The following is a 17,866-nucleotide window of genomic DNA, read 5'->3' on the forward strand; positions in this document are numbered from 1 at the left end:
TATTAAGAGCCTTTTTCATCTCATAAAAATTGCCTTGGACTTCACATTCTTCTCTTATTACTTTATTTCTTTTTTCATAAGATTCTTCAAAGAATTGTCCACACTTCTCTATTTCTTTCTTATCCTACAAGTCATTCTTTTAAAAAATAGTGAAAAAAAAGTAGCATGGATTCACAGAAGCAAATGGCAATAAAATGAATATCCATGTCTCAATTATCTATGAATAAATAGACTATCAGCACTGACTTAATATTTGTAGTGTACCTCTTCTTAATCATATTTCCCCTGTGCTATACTTTATATAATGCAATAATATGTAAAGTTTTTGTTTGTTTTTTTCATATTTGTCTTTACTGATTTACTACTATGTATGTGTTAAACACTATTGCTCAGTTTTACCTGCTTGAGAACATTTTACGCATTGAATCATTCTGTAGTATTCTTCTGTTATGATTTTTTCACTCAACTATGTTTATGAGATTCATCTATGTTGATATGTGTAGCTACAGTTAATTTATTTTTACAAGTGTATAGTACTCATTATTCTTATACTGCAATATGTTTATCTATTTTATTATGGTAGACATTTACTTCCAGGTCATGTGTTATTAAAAATAATACTTTGCATATGCACATTCTAGGGCATTTAGTACAAATTACTTTAGGGCATTTCTGGATCACAGAACATGGGCGTCTTTGACTTTTCTAGGTAAGACAAATTGTTTACAAGATGTGCACTGTAACCAGTAGTGTATACTGTTATGATGGTTTCATATTATTGTGTGTTATTGTACATTATCAATACTTGATGTTATCAAAATGGAATATTTTTAAAATCTGGTCTGCTGATATGTGAAAAAATAACATTGGATTTATTGTTTACTAAGAAGGTTAAGTATCTTTTCCTATGTTTCATTGGCCAATCAGATTTCTTACAGTGTGAATTGCCTCTTTAAGATTTTGGCAATTTCTCTTTAGTTTTTTTATTCTCATTACATAGAATCCCAGGAGTTTTAATTACTCTCCAAACCATCCAGTTCTAGCTGCTTCTGATTTCATGCCCATAAAGTTGCTCTTGTTGAGGCTTTTACTGAATTCCGTGTTTAACAAATCCAATGGACAATTTTTCAGTCTTCATTTTACTAGATTTTTGATTTCTCAGTTGCATATAACAACGCCTTTTTCCCTTGACATTATACTCTCCAGATTTTTCTCTATTATAGCTTTCATTTTCAGTTTTCCCTGCTTCTTTTCTACTCTTTATTTTTTAACCTATCTCTAATAACTAGTGTTCTTCAGAGCATCATCCTGAACTCACTTCTCTTTTCATTATCCACTGTCTCCCTAGGACCTTTACATGAGTGGCTCCTTCTGTCTAAAACCTAAAATACATTCTCTTCCCTCCCCTTTGTAAACTAAGGCCTCCCCACCACCCTGCTCTTCATCTTCACCCTGTTCTTACTGATTTTAACACTCATTTAACACTTCATGTTTCAAATTCAATGGCAATTACTCTGGGAGATCTTCCCCAACTTCTCATTCCAAATTATATAATGTTTTTGCTTCCTGTGTTTTCCTGTATATCTACTCATTTGTGTGATTATTTGTTTCTTGACCACATGCCCCACTAGACTCAAAGATTCCTGTGTTGACTCTGTACTTGTTTGTTCATGCCTGAATCCACTGGGCTCAATATTGTTTCTGACATAGAGTAGGGTCATAATAAATATTCTTGAATGAAAGGATGGACAGATTCAGGCCTATGACTTTGGATAAATGGGTGATGATATCATTTAACAATAAAGGGAATTTAAGAGGGAATAGAGTTTATAGGAGAAGATGACAAGTTGAGTTTTGACACAGATGTTCAAAATGTTTTTGTATTAGATATTCAAGAAGAAGGGCAGTGGGATGCTTTCATATGTGGATCTGAAACTGAAGAGAGCAGTATGGGTTGGGATTATTGATCTGTAAGTTATCAACGTGTATGTCATAAATGAGGTAAGGAGAAAAGAAATGGTCCAGAGAATGTGTGTAGCCTGAAAAAGAGGACCACACAGAAATATAAATGGCCCTCGGGGGCAATCTGGTCTAATTCAACACGTTTCTTGTTATGAGCTGATTTTGTCAGCTCAACACATTAGACCTAAGAGGCACTGAGTTACAAAAATAAAACATTTAATCTTTTAACATTTAGGGACATGCATTTCTCATATTTCTATATAATTGATCATGGGCAATCTATAATCTGTACAATAATGAGATGTGTGTCTGTGTGTTTATTATTTTTAAATGATTTTACTTCTCAAAGCTCTCAAATGGCCTCTTAAACTATTCAAAATAAAACTCAAAGTCTGTATCATGGTTTATGAGGTCCTCTGCCTCCTCCCAGCACATCTTTGTTCTCTTCCCGCTTTTACATCTGCTCTGGCCACACTTGCCACCTCAGTATTCTCTGAAGGTGCCAAGTGCCCAGCCCTTCCCCCCACTCCCATGTGCTTCACTTGACAAGGACAGTCTCCCTTTACACATGTGTGTAACTTATTTTTCCTTTCTTTATGTTTTTGGACAAATATCACTTTAACTGAATAACTTTACTTGACTATTTAAAATACCAACACATACGATTAGACTCTGTCCACTTCAGCTTCATTTTTCTTTTTATCTCTTATTCATCTGTTTAATTTGTGTCTTTTCCCTGTCCCTCTCCCCAATATAATAAGGTGAATAGGAGCATAAATAGTTGGTGTTCGGTTCATAGTTTTAACCTTAGTGCTATCACAGTGCTTAGCACTTAAACGCCACTCATAAATGCTTGTGAATAAATAAAAGTGTGAAAAAAGATAGCAGATGAAGAGCTACGTCATGGTGGTTATGTGCAGGTAATCTGAAGTCTGTCTGCCTGTGTATGAGTCTATCACTCACTAGTTGGGCAAATTGTTTCATCTCTCAGTACTTCATTTACCATATATTTAAACTGAGGACCACAGTTCTACTTAATTTATATTGTTGCCATAAAGATTCAAAAGGCTATTTCACAGAAAGCCCTTGTTCTATGTGCTAGTTCCAATGCCTGGTACATAGTAAGCACTTAATAAACTTTTAACCCTTACTATTATCAGCAGCAAAAAAGTCACTGCAATTTATGATTCCACTATTTATTTAGGAAATATTTATTGAGTAACATTACATGCTAGACGTTTTGCTGGAGATTTGTGTTACAGTGATTAGTAAGATACAGATATACCTTAAAAACTGTTTCATGAGACCAGAGTTTAAAGATATATTTGTCATTTAAATAATTTTGAATCAACCTGCAATTTATTATCAAGTGTCCAATACTTAAATACACTTTTGAAGAATAGCATTTTTTTTTCTTTCTACATCTGTTGACAGCAATTCAAATTTCCAGCAAGGCTTAGCTAGTTGGTATTTACTAAAACTATAACTCTGGGAAAACTCTCACTTCAGCTCATATACTATTGATCTTCAGCTCAATGAAGAGAAACATAAAAATCTTCTAATAATTATACTCCCACTCTAAAATCTCTGGTTTATCAGCATAGGAAATAGTCGATGATAGATTCAAGATACTGCCCCTTTATCATTTATCTTACTTGAAGTGTTATCCATCTTTGCATTATTTTTTCTTTTGAATTGAGGAAGCAATGAGTAAATTGGCTTATGGCTTAAAATAACTTGTATAAAAGTGTTCAAAAACTATTCATGCCCCTCTAGCCTATATACTCCAAGCATGTGTTTAGGTAAACACCAGTCAACATTTCTTGGAGACCAAGTATTCTTACGACCTGTTTTTGTTTTCTTTTTCTTTCAAAACTTCTTTGAAGTTCCTCTCATATATTTCCTATTCCCTTGCTTATCACCTCATGAGTTGTTTGTTGGTTGGTTGGCTGCTGAATGATATTTTCTGTGCTCAGCAGCATATCATTTAATTCTGATTTCCTCAATGTTGAAACAATTAATTTTAAAAAGCAACCGAAAGGCCTATCTTCAAATCAGTTCTGATATGTTTTCAGGACATTAACAATCCATCTGATCTTATACTTTAGGCAGCATTAAATAGTTTCCTCATCTCACCCCATTCCCCCAAACAAAAACATCTTCACCAATTGCTAGTCAGAGTCTGAAATACACATTTTAGTGTAATTCCTTTGGATCCTGAAAATTCTTTAGTCTTTTAGAGTCTCTTATTCAAATAAAATTTATAACAAAGTATAACCTTAATCTTTTATTACTGTATCACTCTGCTAACTTCAGAAATATAATCTAGGTTCCTGGAGGGATAGAGAATAGTTTCTTGGTGTGTGGGGAAGAGGCGTTGTAAGAGGGGAGATACACTGCAATAGGGACTTAGAACGCCAAAGATAAAGTCATATATTTTACACTTTTTTCTAGAAACTTTCATGAGAAAATAGTGTTAGATCTGTGAGTAGTCTAATAAAATGTGGTTATGATTCTAAAGTTTAAGGATAAAAAGGGTAGTTTTGAATTAATTGTGTTTTCATTGCTACTTACAGTTTTCTTAATGGGAGGACAGAATACTTGAGAAAAATAATTTAGTCTCATTAAATTCTTCCTTTGACATCAGAAGCCCTTAATTAAAAAAAAAATATATATATTTCCAATTAAGTTTGCAAGTCATTACCAACTTTCTTCCTAACATAGTATTAGCGATATGAACATTTAGGGTGTTGCCAGTATCAGCTTATAAATTAGCTGTTCTAAATAGTGTCATATGTTTTCAATACCTTTAGCCCAAGATATATCTCTACTTTTATTGTTAATTTATTTTTGCACCAAGAGACTTCAACTTGCCCCCAAAGATTGTGTGAGCTAAGCCTCATGATTGTTTTTAAATGAAAAAAAGCTTAACATTGCCATTAGCAACTAGGTTTAATGCTCATGACTAAAAGAATCATGAAACTCCTAGGGATGAGCAGGGGATTTTAATAGTCTGCTTAAACCAAGGAGAGAAATTAGGTTCAGTACTGAGAGAAGAGAATGTCATTATCAGTGCACATCTATTCAGTGGCTGCTAAAAACCAGGCTTTATACCAGATGAAAAAGGCAAACTCTTTCTAGTCAAGAAGCTTATAACTTTGTGCTGAACAAAGGCAAATAAGTCATACTTTAATAAATACTCTGAGACCAAAGAAGTCACCTTAGAACTTTTAGAGTGTTGTTCAAGAATTTTGGAGAAACGAAAGGGCATTCCAGGAAGAGGGTCGCATCTGCCCAGCAGACGCCGTGATGGGTGCGCTAAGATGTTTAGGAAGGCAAAATTAGAAAGGTGCAGATGAGTGTTGAGAAATATGACAGGAGAGGTGGGAGGCTTTGAAAAGCATGGACAAGAGTACAGACTTCATGCTGTAGGATCTAGAACCATAGAAATTTTAGAAAGATCCTTCTAAGCGCATTTTGAAAGAGATTGGAGTCAGAATGATATTGCTCTAATCAAGACAAGATATTGAGAGGAAATTGAGGTGGTACTAATCAGATTTGACAAGACAGGATTTTGCAAGTTGCTTTAGGTAACTGGCTGACTGGAAATGAAAGATAGAGAGGAGCAGGTTTCTGACTTGGACAACTAGTTCAAGGGTAGCACCATTTTGATAGAACATATGGTGGGAGATAACTTATAAAAGAGGATTTGTAACTTGAGCACATTTAACTGGGAGTTAACAAAATATATGGATAAAAATGCATAATAGGAAGTTAATAACAGAGATTTGGAGCTCTATAAAGAGATGTTGAGACACACAAATTGTTTAAAGTTGTTAAGAATAGAAATGAGATTACAGAGAGTGAGTAATATGAAACTAGAATGAACCACGAAGAAACCACTGGAGGAACATCAAAACTTAAGAACCTTGCAGATAAGGCAGACCTCCAAAAGAAGGACACATAAGTGTCAGAAAGTAAGTAGAGAAACAAAAGAATATTGTATTACCAAAGGAAAGAAAAACTTTCAAGATATGGGAATGATCAATCGTGCCAAAGGCAACTTTGGGATCAAAGAAAATGGGGACTTAAAAGTGACCCTTGACTTTGGTGATTAGAAGGTAATAATTGATGTTAACAAAAGAAATTTTAGTGAACAAAAATTAACTGTTAGTTGTTAAAAAGTGACTGGGACTTGTGGAAATTGAACAGTGGATGTATATTATTCCTTTAGAAGCTTGACTCTAAAAGAAACCAGAAATAAAAAAGAAAAGGTGTGATGTAAAGAGTGGGCAAGCAAGAAATATTTTTTTTAATCTTACTTTTCTTATTTGCCTTTCTTTTTAAATGGAAGTTGAGTAAAAGAACCCAGTTTAGAGGAAAAACATTAAAGAAACCAATTGCATATAATATTCCCTTTAATTTATAAAATAAGATATTTAATGCCAATAAAGGTAAAAGTGTCTCTCTCAGAATAACCGTAGTCCTTGATATTAAATACTTTGTGAAAAGTTCTCTATTTCTTTTCTATTATGATGGTGATCAGTAAAAACTTATCACTGAGCAGCACCATTGATGTAGATGAGAAGCAAAGGTCTATTCTTGAATAGGAATTGGGCCATTTCTTTCCTGGAAGCAGCATGGAATAAGGTTCTGATGTTTTAGGAGTAAATCATTTTTTTAAAAAAGATAAGAGGCAGGAAGTTGAGGAAATAAATTCCAAATGACCTTAGTTTTCTCTAAAAGAATAGTAGGCAAATAAATATGACTGGGGATAAGTAGGTAAATGTTTAATGCTCGTTTCAAGGGAATAATGAAATTTTGGAACAGATACTCTAGAAATGGAAGCGAATACTAATAAAAGGCATTAAAAATTACTAATTAACCTAGAGGGCATTGTTAAAATCAGAAGGCATATATTTGTGTAAGCACCAAATGTCATGATTTTGTGATTTTTCTCTAGCACTGCTCAGTACATAGAAATGAAGGGAGTGGATGATTGGGCTTATCCAGGCCTAAATGTTTGTTAGGACAGGGGCAGAGAACGCATGAGCCCAAAGAACTTGAGATGCTGACGAGAGAGACTTAAGTCATTGACTAGGCATTCTAGACTGGATAAGGGAGAAGGGAAAGTCAGGAGAAAAACCCATGTAGAGACCTGGAAGGAAATGAAGGGTAATGTGTAATACTTACAGAAGTGTAGGTACATCAGAGAAAGAGGGAAAGGAGCCACTTTATTGTTGTTTGTTTGTTTTGTTTTTCAAATATACTACATACAGCAGAGCTATTGCAAGGGCTGATTAGTTGATAGAAGTAACATTGAAAATAAAAATGACCTTGAGGAAATAGGAAAAATATTTTACAAAACAAGTCAGGATTAGTTTGAATTGATATATGTGCAAAGTGGTGTCCTTCAGGGAAAAAAACCCCAGAAAGATACAATAATGGGGTAGAGAAATAGGAAAAGATGAGTGGAAAAAAATAAATTTGGGTAATATCTAAAGCAAAATAACTGGGGGGGAGTGAACAACCTAGATTCTTTTCTTTCATGTAGTTTCAGAAATTTGATGATTTAGGGAAATTTTTGAAAAGGTAGTTGGATGTGTGTGGCTAGAAGTAAAAGTAAAATTTTCTAATTGCAAGAAATAAAAAGAAATCTATGAAGTTACTTTCATCTCTACTCATAGTACAAATAATAGGCTTTAAGGAGCAATGCACAAAAAATAATTTTTTGCATAGATATATTTATTTCATATAAGAAACTTCTGTAATGTCCTAGCTATAATTTATATTGTGACTTTTTGTTTTCCTTAAGGGTACAAAAAGATAATAAAATTTCTCCAGAAAAGGATGATTATACATAAAGCAAATGTTATTTAGGTTGTTCTCTAATGTAGTAGAATTTATAATCATACAATGCATTGAATGGAATAATAATAAATGACCCATGACTAGATCAAACGATGGATCTCATATTTGACGTGCATGTAGTCTTACTCTAGTACACTGAGCCAGACTTTCAGATGGGCCCTTACCTTTTCACTGTTCTCTGTGGGCCACAGCTCTCGTCAAGCAAAAGCTCTCTGGACAGCTGGCTCTGCCATCAACCATCTGGAATTCCTACTCCCTAGTGATGCCCATTACAGAAAAGTTTCAAGTCCTCAAGTTCACCTTTAGGGAATCTATATATCATTAATGAGACATCCAGCAGCACATTTGCAGGATAATAATGTTGACCATAAAAAGGTGTTTGGGAGAAATTAAATAGTTTTATTTTAAGAGAAATTATAACCGTATCAAAACTGTTGATATCAGGACAGGTCCCAAGAAGCAAACAGCTAAGACAAATTGAGTAATTACTATGTGCTAGGTACTGTCATGCTTTAAATGCATTATTGTACCACCTAGGAAGTAATTATTTATAATTTATAAATTAGAAACCTGAGTTTGTATAGGTTAAGTGACTTACCCAATAAATGGAAAGCAAGGCTGTAAACTCAGAGCATTTGGAGTACCTGTGTTTCTTTAATCTTTTTTTTCTTTTTTTGAAATTGAGGGCCTTTTGGGTTTAGGATATAATTTTAGGTACAGGGAATAAGAAGATATATGAGCCATATATCTTCCAATCAAGCAATTCACACTTTACTAGGCCAGATTAATATGTAAACTACCTTATATAATGTAACATGTCAAATTCTAAAATAGAACTGTACATACAGGTATTTGGGGTGCAGATAGGACAGCAAATTTTTTTCCTAAGAAAGGAGAGAAAGATTTCACTGTAGAAATGGATTTTAAACTGGGTTATAAAGAATGATTGGATTCCACTAAAGGAAGTTTGCATACACTGGAATGATTCAGCTTGAACATTTTGTTCTGAATGACGTATAAGGTGCCATTTCAAAAAATGTCTTCTGTGGCCTCATGCTTTTGAGAGAAAGAGAAGGGGAAAAATGTTAACAGTGTAAAACATAGGAAAGGAGAGAAAGAGAAAATAGAGAAAGAAGAAAGTAGGGCCAGAAACCAAGAAAGAAGAGGGAAATCCAGAAATAGGTATATGTAAGATAAAGAGAAAAGCAAAAGAGGATTATAAATAACTTTAGAAGTGACTGGAAAAAAGAAAGACAGAAGCAGAGGAAGACAGAAGGGATCACAAGACAAGAGGTGAAATAAGGAGGGAAGGGTCACAGTAAAGGAAACAAAGAAGAGATTTAGGTTAAAAATAGAAATTTTAAAAGATCTTATTGTGATGTTATTTTAGGCTATCGTAATAAAAATGTAACAACATGATAATTTTTGTGGAAAATTTTTTTATCAAAAATTGAAAATGCTTGTTGAAAGTAGCTAAAATCAAGAATGCTCAGAACATGTATTTGCCTGCCATGTAGATATAGATACAGCCACATCTTAAACACAGCCTATAAAGTCAAAGAGAATCTTAAGTGGTAGCTTTCAAGCATCTTATTTTCTTGCTATGTCTGAGCCATATTTTGAAAAGTAAAATCAGTGATGCTAATTTTGGAGTCCATCTTATGAAAAATAAAAAGTTAAGTTTTTATGGAGAATAAATCACTTTGTTTTAGTATTTTCAATAAGGTACTCAGTTCATATATGATTTTTCAAGGTAATATTTTTCCTTAAAAGTCCTGGTATTCTAACTCTTTTACACATTGGTGGATAGATGTGCTTTCGGAAAACAGAAGGCATCTTTAAGGAAGTGGTTATACAGGGCTTTGGTGCTTTATGAAAATTCCATTTATGTTTCTATAGAAATGTTTGTGTTTCAATTCCACTCCCACCCACTGTTTTTGTTGTTGTTGTTGTTGTTGATGCTGTTCTGATGTCTTTAAGGTGTGTGTGTGTGTGTGTGTGTGTGTGTGTGTGTGTGTGTGAGTGTGTGAGAGAGAGAGAGTTTATGGTTTATGTTGTTATTATTGTTCTAATAGAAAGACTTTGGGGTGTGGTAGACTTTTCTGACTCTATGGCTATAAACTCTTGCAGCACATAACAAACAGCCGATCAGAGAAATGGCAAACATTGTCTGTATTCTCTGTGCACTTGGCAGGGATTTTTCATATTGTACATTATTGGCTCTGCTGTGTGATAGCACAACAGAGCCTTTGTAATGCTCTCGGCAGAGCTATTTATATATACTGCGACTCTACTAAGTATCCTTCCCTCTGCTGGTGTTCTTCCACAGACTCAAAGAGAAAGTGATTCGCCCAAATAAAAGAAGTATGGATTGACATTGCTCAGAGCACAGGATGCTGCAAAGGCAAAATAAGGCTTTATATAGCTCACATTATGTATTATTATTTTCAATTGAATGGAAAAATGAAGGTTAGACTAAAATAAAGTAAAGGGATATTTCTTTCTAGCAGGCTGAGATAATTAGAATCAAGTTGGCATGCACCTGTGTTTGATGCTTTAAATATGGTGTGTCAAAGGGCCCTGAACCCCAGGGTCATCTTGCTTTCAATGATTTCCTTCAACAACTGTTCACATCAAAACTTAAAAGGCCCCTGTCACCTATGGTCACTTTTTGAAATGGATTACTGAAAATTTAAATGACCTGGCTATAGACACTACCAAATAAAGACAGTAAACGTAAAATCCAACAACAGAAAAGAGGGGACAAATGTTATTTTATCTTCAATTTATCCCATTCAAAGTAGTTACTAACAATCTGAAACTGATAGGTAAGCTACCTAGGAAAATACAGTTGTAATTTCCCTTTGTGTCATATTAGGTTGACACTAGATCTTCCCATTGGAAGCTTTACTTCTTTCTCAAATTTTACCTGAAATATTTATGTTTCCCTGAATTCATTTAAAATTTGTCAGTCCCATTATGCTTGTATTTTTATAAGGGTGCCTGGTTGAGGTGACATTCTAGAATTAGATGGACATGGGATGTTTTCTATGTTATGAAATTCAACCAACAAGGGCTTGCCTGCAATCTGACGTTTGTATTCATATTAAAAGGTCTGATATTTGGATTCACTCATATTCAGTCCTGACATGTTCAACAGCATGACTTTAAAAATAGCATAAAATGCATAAAAATAATAGGGGAAAGCGATACTAGCAGAATGTGATGCTCCAGTTAATGTCGTACTAACCTGAGGAGATAGGAAATGTCAAATTTCAGTGGTTAAAGAAGACCACAGTAGTGTGTGCAGTCCCAGGAAAAAAATGATTATGTAAAAAAGTCATGATCTTTCATTTGCTGCTTGTTAACTTGTTGGATAACTCTATAAAAGATCAGGAAGACACAGGAAGAGTAACTTTCTAGTCTTTGTTAGCAGAATAGTGTGCATCCTAGGAAAAAAGAAAAAACACTTTCAATTTTTAAAAATAAAGGTTTGTCATGTACTTACTAAATGAATGTTATTATTTTGATAAAAAAAAAAGAGTAAGTCCTGTATTCTTTTCCTAATATAAGATTAGTTCTATAACTATTCCCTGATTGGGGGTTTTTGTTTTAATCTCCTCCAACAACTATTTATTTAGATATCAGATGACTTGTTTTCTCTGTGTAAGAAAGGATATAATTTGATTACAAAAATTTACTTAGATTTATTATCAAACAAATATAGTTTAATAGATTATATTATATGAAAACTTGTTGAGTTAGTAAAAACAAAATGAAAGCATGAAATGATTTGTAACTTTCAAATTCTATGGGTGTGACAAAATACTTATTATAACAAAATTATATTGAGTGAGAGGAAGTCTCCTGAACTTTAAATACAGAGTATTTAGCTAGGTATAAGAAGGCTATACTTAAACTTAGATTCCTAAATTGATTCCTCAAGAGGCTGTGGAATTATTTTCCCTGAAAAATAACTATTCTAGATCTTTAAAAGTATGGCATGGCCTTTGAAAATGCCATTAGCTCTGCCAAATAGAATATATAGAACTTGGCTATCCTTGGATGAGTTTTCAGAGTAAAAATTCAGGCAGAGAAATGTCTAAAAGAGTTTCTCTCAGTAGTACATCGTGACATAGTTGGACATTTAAATATTCAGGAAAAATGGATTCTCCTGTCAAATGCATGTGGGGCACCTTACATGTTATAAACCTTTCTCAAATTTCAAAAGTATATTAAAATATCAAACTCTCTGAAAAGATCTACAGTCAATAAAACTGTTTACCGTTGTTTGACATGGCATTTTAAAACATATTTGACTATGGAATTACTTTTTTACATAGTACCCAGGGAAAGTAGCATTTCAGGTAACACAATTTAAGTATATCAACTGACACAAGAGAAAAGTAACTACATTTAAAAATAAACTGACCTTAAGTAATGCACAATATTGTCTTGTTTAATACGCGGTAAAGCTATTTGGTAGGTATTATCTTCATTTTAGAGATAAGGAAACTCAGGTTCAGGATGGTTTAGTAAACTGCTTTGGTGACAGAAACCATGTGAGCTTTTGGGCCAGAATTCAAACCCCGGTCTATGTGATTTCAAAGATCATAATTTGTTGTCTTCTCTCATAATTTGTGTCTCCTGAAAATGTTTTGCTACCCAGTTAAGCCCACTACCTAATTTTTGTTCCTCTCTGTGGATCAAAAATAGAATATAGACTATTTCAAAAGTAAAAAGTAGGCAATGATCGTTTATTTATTTTGAGTTGCTATTGAGATCTTGCTATTTGTGTTGGGAAAGAATTTACTCATCAATACACACAAAAAAGTCCCTAAATGATGACAGGAAACTGTTTGTCAGAAGCCCATATGAATAGAACAGAAACTAAGGAATTTAAGTGCTTCTAGCAGGGTGAGATAACTGTGACACTCACTCCCCCCTCTGCTGGTTTAGATCACATGGGCCATTATTGTAATGACACCCTTACATCTTTCCCACTTCCTGTCTTTTTTTAAATCTTTGGCTTAGCAAAGCCCCAATTCTTTTTGTAAACAACTCTATACCTACTCCATGTGTGCATATGAAGAGCTGAAAGACACTAGTGAAAAGTCATAGGGTGACTTGTCACAAGTGGTTAGTGCTACTCCATTTCCCAAACTCCTCCCCTCCTGTCTGAGACTATTTCACATTTTCTTTCCTCTCCTCAAACTTCTTATTCCTGCTCCGTATCATCACACTCTGCTGATGAGCTTGCTCCCTATTTCAAAGAGAAAACAGAAATAGGAAAGAATCAGAAGAGAACTTCCACATGCTTCTATGTCTGTCAGCGCACTTGCATATGTATCTGTGTTCTGCCTTTCCTTGGTTATCATGGACTAACAGTTTATCCTTGTTCCCATGCCTAACCCCTTTCCTTTATAGTTAACTTCCTAAAACATCTTATATGTATTCATTATCCAGAATTCTTCTTCCAAACCCTCTAGAACACTTTCTAATCAGGCTTTTGCTCCTTTCAGTCCACTGAAACTGGAGTTGTGATAGGCAGCGATGACCTCCATGTTGCAAAATGTAATGATTCCTGTGCACAAAACAACGTAATAGTTAGACATTTCCACCCCTCACAAAGTGATAACCCTTCTTCCCAGTCTACTACCCCGTGACATCATATATAACTATGACAATAGAATTGACTGTATTCTACATCCTGTGACTATATATATATTTATATTTGATATTTATTATTATTCAGCTTCAGCTGAAGGTGTACAGTGCAGTGGTCAGGTATCTACACCATCCATGAAGTGGTCTCCCTAGTAAGACATGTGCCCATCTGACATCCTACAAAATCTTTACAACATTGTTCATTTCTGTACACCTGAAACTAATAAAAAAAAAAAGTAATGATCCCTTCACACTTAACTTTTCAACAGTGTTTTTGAAATAACTGATCACCCTCTCTTTCTTGAAACTGTTTTTTTCCATTTAGGCTCTAAGACACCATCCTCTTGATTGTCCTGCCTAGTCACTGCTCATTTTAGTCTCCTTGGCTGGTTCTGGAGAGCCCTAAGATCGTTGGACCTCTTCTCAGTTTTGTCAGCTGTCACTGCCTGGGTGAGTTCAATTAGTCTCATATTTTAAAATACCATCTATTTGTTGATGACTCTCATATAAATATATCCTTTTCAGACCTCTTTTTCTTAAGTCTCCTTGTTGATATCTAATAGGCACTTTAAATTCAAATGTCAAAACAGAAATCCCGAATGTCTCTTTTATACTTCCTCCTTCTCTAGTCTTTCCCTTCTCAGTAAATAGCAACTCAATTTTTTCCATGTAATGTTGCTGGTTCAGATCAAGCACTTCATCATGTAGGTTACCAATCCAATGGCTCAAGGAATTGTCTACCTATTGACAACATTGTGTTTAATAGACCATCTCTCAATCTGGAAGTTCATCTATTTCTTGGTAATGAATATAGTAAGAACAATGAAACTGATAGGCATCAGTTCTTTGCCTACTTTCTTAATAATGAGGCAGATTCATACTGTGTTTCCCTGAAAATAAGACCTTGCTGGACCATCAGCTCTAATGCATCTTTTGGAGCAAAAATTCATATAAGACCTTGTCTTATTTTAATATAACATAAGACCAGGTATGGTATAATATAGTATAATATAATAATAATATAATATAATATAGTATAATATAATATAATACTGAGTCAATATAATATAATATAATACCGGGTCTTAGATTAATTTTTGCTCCAAAAGACGCATTAGAGCTGATGGTCTGGCTAGGTCTTATTTTCGGGGAAACATGGTAGTTGATGATGATGAATGAGACATCCAGTGAGGAACCAGATGATTTTTCTGGCAGTAACATGGTAGATGGATAAGGAAAATGCAAATTGAGGGAAAACATTTTTTTTTCCAGTGAGCCAAATCTCTGCTCTCTCTGTGATGCAAATAGTTTAGTAAGCCATCAAATGGATGGTAGATTCTAGGGCTTTATGGAAAAATTTGAAGATTTCAGATACATATATCATGTTAGAATATTGACACTTAGCAATGGCAGTAGCCAGATTAATTTAAGTGAAAGAGAATCCTTTTAATTTGGCTTAAATATAGCTTCTGCCTTGCCATCCTAGCACGTTGTTTGTAAGCCTATTGTGAAAGTACTGGCTTAAGGGGGTTACTGTGTAAAAGAGGCTAAATGACTTTCACAGAGAGGAATATCTTGTCTACCTGATTACTGAGAACCTCTTTCAGAGGGGCGATGAGCATTCAGGAACACAAACATCCTCCCACATTGAGACTATTTCAAGAGATCTGCCCAGATAACTTGACCTAAACCAGTTTGTTATTAATCTTCAAATATGTTGAATCTCTGACAATCTGACCAAATGTTAGCCACTAGATATGTATTGTATAAAGCTTTATGTCAGACTGTTTCTCTTTCCAGGCAAAAAGGGCAATGGCATGTGTCATACAAAGTTCTACCCCATAAAAGATTTCTTTTCTATTTTTCAGGACCTCTCCTTAGGGTACACTTTGGTTAGGACCAGCATATTGTATAAAGCCACCTATAAACCAATTTATTTTTTCCTTCCTCAGTGTATTAATCATAGGAAACTCCCCATGAGTCAGTGTGTGTGGATTGAGAAATCAATAAAAGCATAGCAGGAATTGTCATGCTGAGTGTAAGTCAAATTTTCCTGCAACTTGCTTGCACATTCAGGCCCTCCTGGTCTTTACAGTAAGTAAAATATTCACTTGACAATTGTGAATATTGGGTACATCTGAATTCATGGCTCTGAATAACACTAAGCAGGTCAGGGCACATGGGTATCTGTTGTTTAACAATAAAGGGTAGAAAAAGTCAAGAGCTGTTTCTCAAAAAGATAACAACTATTTGCAGAAGACATTATTTAACTATAAACCCTAAAAGACATTGATGTGATTATCTTTTGTGTATAGCAAGCCCTAAACACCAGCCCAAATCACCTCAGATCTGGGCAGTACCAATGGATCCACTGGTTCATAAGGACCAAATGACAGAGCCACTTGTATTGAACCTGAAACATTTTAAAATCCTGTTCTTGTTATGAGTTTCACACAAAGCTGGCAGTGTTTGGGACATCCAGTAATTAGGATAGGAAAGCACCTCTAAGTGTGGTATATGCATGCAGTTCCGATACACTTTAAAAACACGAATTTCAGTTGATATATTGGGAGACAATTTGAGCATAACACAAATTTCATGTTTCTGTAATTATGATTATGAGAAAGACTAGGTGAATGCAGAAAACTATACTTAGCTGAGCTGAACCAATTAGGGAATACTCAAAACTCACTCACTCACAAACACACTTCAGACCTCCACCAGCTGCCTCACTTCACTATGTGTATTATGAACCACATCCATCCATGTCTGGTGTAACAATCTTCTATTTGGCTTCAGTTATCCCTCCTTCCACCACTTCACAACTCACATGCTACATCCCCACCATTACTCACTTATAAGCAAACTTCTGGTGTTTATCAAAGTAAAATGCTATATTTAGTATGTTTAGTATAAAAGTAACTTATTATGATATTTAGGTATTTCTCAACAATTTGGCAGGAGTAAAATGGTGCTACTGGTTTTGTTAGATTTAATTTTTTAAATATGTCGCTGATGAAGTTATGCCCTGAACCCTATTTTTCCCACAAGACTACTGATTTTACTGTATAATTTGCATAGCATGACAGTTTTTAGGAGCACATACTCAGTCGGACAATTAAGTTTGGAACTCATCCTAGAAAAAGTGCTACATACCTCATTACTGAATATCACTACAGTCACCTTCGAAATACTCCCCTTGGGAAGCTATGCCCCAATGCCAGTGCCTACTCCACCCTTCAAAGCAATTTTGGAACTCTTTTTCTGGAATGGCCATCAGAGCTGTCTTCGTATTACCCTTGATGTCCTGAATGTCATCAAAATGTCTTCATCCCTTTCAATATTTTATTTCTCTTTGGGTAAAGACAGAAGTCATTGGGGGTCAGATCAGGTGAGTAGCGAGGGTGTTCCAATACAGTTATTTGTTCACTGGCTAAAAACTCCCTCACAGACAGTGCCGTGTGAGCTGGTGCATTGTCGTGATGCAAGAGCCATGGATTGTTATCGAAAAGTTCAGGTTGTTTTCGTCTTTTTCATGCAGGCTTTTCAGCACTTCCAAATAGTAAACTTGGTTAACTGTTTGTCCAGTTGGTAAACATTCATAATGAATAATCCCTCTGATATCAGAAATGGTTAGCAACATTGTTGCAACAAGTTCGTGAAGTTAATTGTCAGACCTCGTATGTCACATTAGAGCAGAACTGACTGTACAGCGCAATGTGGGAGAAAGAGTCCCACAAACAGGAGATAAGTCAGATATTTGGAGGACAAAAATGGCAATTTTCCGCAGAAAATGAAGTAATAAGGACTGAGAATTGAATCAAAAAAGAGGAGGCAATATCAATGTATTGAGTATTAACTATATTCTAGATAATATATTAGGTATTTTAAAATTCATTTTTTCAGAAGAGTATGAGAGCCATCTAATCCTTATAAGGTATTTGGACTCTATAGCTTCTTCGACAAGAGTGAATAAGCAAAGAAATGAGAGAATATAAGATTCTCAGGCATTCTACCTTCAAGCAGTTGAAAACTTTTTGTGAGGAGTAAGGCATATTCGTAAAGCAGTACTAGTAGGTGGTAACATTACCACTGCCAAATGTGTGCCATGGATTCTTTGGAACTGGAACAATATGAGAAGGTGTTGATTTTACTATTTCTTTAAAAAAAAGTTTAACTACACATAATAGAGATGAGGGAGAGGTCATCCTCAGAGGAAGGAAGAACGGGCAATGGAAAAGGATAGATTGTGTTTGATAAATTAGAAAACGGTTTCAAGAAGAAGGAAATCTAAATAAAAGAAGGAAAGCAAGAAATAAACCAAAGACACCAATTTAACAAGACAAATTAATGGTGTACTTAGAAA

At 34.7% G+C, this 17,866-nt stretch overlaps 1 long non-coding RNA gene across 1 annotated transcript in view; it reads left to right on the forward strand.

Moving 5' to 3' along the window:
• LOC141570406 (uncharacterized) overlaps nt 1-13,944 on the forward strand; it is a 70,405-nt gene extending 56,461 nt beyond the window's left edge. The window contains exon 3 of the long non-coding RNA XR_016020544.1: nt 13,826-13,944. This is a non-coding gene — a long non-coding RNA (uncharacterized LOC141570406). The remainder of the gene's footprint in view (nt 1-13,825) is intronic.
• The last annotated feature ends 3,922 nt before the right edge of the window (nt 13,945-17,866 follow it).

Source organism: Rhinolophus sinicus, chromosome 3 (genome assembly GCF_057876585.1).
Source record: "Rhinolophus sinicus isolate RSI-liver-muscle chromosome 3, RSI-T2T, whole genome shotgun sequence".
Classification (NCBI taxonomy): domain Eukaryota; kingdom Metazoa; phylum Chordata; class Mammalia; order Chiroptera; family Rhinolophidae; genus Rhinolophus; species Rhinolophus sinicus.